This window comes from Populus alba, chromosome 1, assembly GCF_005239225.2.
Source record: "Populus alba chromosome 1, ASM523922v2, whole genome shotgun sequence".
Classification (NCBI taxonomy): Eukaryota; Viridiplantae; Streptophyta; class Magnoliopsida; order Malpighiales; family Salicaceae; genus Populus; species Populus alba.
Window position 1 is genome coordinate 43,560,358 of NC_133284.1, and position 2,670 is coordinate 43,563,027.

General features: G+C 35.0%; 1 long non-coding RNA gene across 1 annotated transcript; it reads right to left on the reverse strand.

Annotated features, from left to right (window-relative positions):
- Window positions 1-455: 455 nt before the first annotated feature.
- Window positions 456-2,201, reverse strand: LOC140955681 (uncharacterized). Its single transcript, XR_012170075.1, has 3 exons — window positions 2,153-2,201; window positions 1,144-1,225; window positions 456-553 (listed from the first exon to the last, which is right to left on the reverse strand). It is a non-coding gene; the product is annotated as an uncharacterized lncRNA (long non-coding RNA).
- Window positions 2,202-2,670: the final 469 nt, after the last annotated feature.

Genomic DNA, 2,670 nt, shown 5'->3' on the forward strand with positions numbered 1-2,670 from the left:
GTGGTATTTTACACTTTGTTCTCCTTCATTTCTTCGGGTGAGGGTTGAGCTCCTGTCAGAAAGGGATAAAGTCACTGCAAGTTCAAGTCAGCCATGCATAATGCGGTTCAAAAGCCAGCCCATCTGTGTTGTTGCCGAAAGACATAGTATGAGTGGAGTATGAGTGGAGGTGATCAGACTCGAAGTCAGGATACTATTAAATCAACACCACGAGGTTCATATGGGAGGTCTTTGTGTCAGTCTTGTGGATCTATGTCACGACCCGATTCTCGGATCCATGACCGGCACATAGGCAAGGTTCCCCTCCAAGGTTCCAAACCTATGCGAACCCAAACTTACATACAATCTTATCCTTCAAAACTCAATCAGAGTTGTTCAACGCAGCATAAACAACAAACTAACTTCATAACATAATTCGATTGTCTTAATACAAGAGTTCATATAAAATTCATAGTTTTGGAGCACTAACTTGACATAAAAAGAAAGATACAAATTACAACCAAAAGCAGGTTCGGAAGGTTCAACAAAAGTAACCTGCTATCAAGCTATAAGCCTGAAAATGATAAATAATGAGAGGGTGAGTTCAACAACTCAGTGAGTAGATAACGTTCAATATACACACACGAGGTAATATAGCAATGAGAAATATATATACAAGTATGGCTTTAGTTCTTATACGAAGGTTTATCGAATAGGCCATAACAAGAATATCATATGGTAGAACTCGTCAGAAAATCAAAATGCAATGAGCATGAGGCTCCGTACTGTTGGATGATCAGTCCACACAGGTTGGTGTCTCCCCCGACCAACTAGGGTTCAGATACGATGTGCACAAAGACTAACACTACCCTGTTAGCATGGGTATTCTGACTGACATACCATAGGTTCATAATCATAATCAAACAAACATATTCATATCGCAAAGCTCAACTCATGACATCAATCAAATGAGGAGCTATCAATTCAGAATTCACTTCAAACTACATACTGGTTCATATCAAGAATTCAGATTCAATAATTGATCATGCTTTATCATAACAAGGATAATAATCAATATATATTATCAAGAAGCATGATCCAATTCATATTAACAAATCAAATATTTATAGTATTTCTCATGCATATGAAAAATTATCCACTCACCTGACTCAAAAGCAAACAGAAGCCAAAAGCAGACACTGAAGAAAATCCTACTGACGTCCCGTCGGTAGAATATCAGGATTATCTGAATACAAAGGAAACATTTTCAAGAACGACTCGAAAGAACATTTAACCTATTTAATACATTTAACTAAGGGTGTATTCCGTAACCCTATATGTTTTTTTAAACTAACTAGTCACTTTTCTCAAAAACCCAAAATCTAACGGTTTTCCCGAAATCTAATCCATAATAAAAACAACTAATAAAATTGGTAATAATTCACTAAGTAACCCTTAATTATTCATCAAACTAATCTGAAAAAGCTAATATTACAGCTAGGGACTAATCTGGAATTTTTCCATATTTTAGGGCCAAAATTGTAACTTTTATCAAATGGAGGACCAAACTGAAATTTGTCATAAATCCATGAATATACTGAAATTATGACCTCAATTAATCCTCAATTCTGCCCAGGATGTATCATTATGCTTCAGGGATCATTCTGGAATTTTACTAAATTTTTAGGGTCAAATTGTACTTTTTGTCAAATTGAAGGACTAAATTGAAAGTGTTAAATTATCTTATCTATACAGTAATTCTGTCCATAATTCATATGTTATTCTGTTCAGAATCTCGGAATATGTTCCAGGGACCAATTTGTAATTTTCCAAAGTTCAAGGACTAAACTGTAATTTTTGGAAATTGAGGGACCAAATTGAATTTTCGTCATCTTCAACCTCAAACCCAGAATTTCAACAGATCACCTACTGTTATCCCCTGATTTCTAACACAATTTCACCATTTAAACAAAATCATAACTCAACATCATTATCCTTCAATTCAATCTCTCAAAATCAACTAATTAATCAACTACCCACAATAATCAACTCCTAACCTTCAAATTAATTCATCAATTAACTCAAAATACAAACTTCAAAACTCTACAATTAATCAAAACTGAAATTAAAGCTTAATTAACATATTATACACATTAATCAACCTAAATCTTACCTTTTTCACTTATTTCCTCCAAATCTCTTCCTTTTTCCCTTATTTTCCCTCTTTTCTCTTCTTCTTCTTCTTTCTCCCTTCTCTCTCACGATTCTGCTCTCTAATTTCAGATCACTCTTTCCTTTTTTTTGTTTTACTTCCTATTTATATATATCAACTATTTGTCCAATTACAACTATACCCCTCATTCATTTATTCCCACTTTTAAGCCTTCAAGGGGTTTCTAGGCTTTTCCTATCCCTTTAATACAAAACATCACAATCTCCCCACCTTATAAAAGTTTCATCCTCGAAACTTAACAGAAAAGATTGAATACTTACTTAGATTATCGAAAAGATGAGGGTACTTCTCACGCATCTTATCCTCGAGCTCCCATGTCGCTTCCTCACGTGAATGGCCTTTCCATTTCACTTTCACTGAAGCTATGTCCTTCGACCTAAGCTTCCTCACTTGTCGGTCGACTATAGCTTCCGGTTGCACCTCATAAACCATATCATCCCTCAAGTCAATAGGATGAA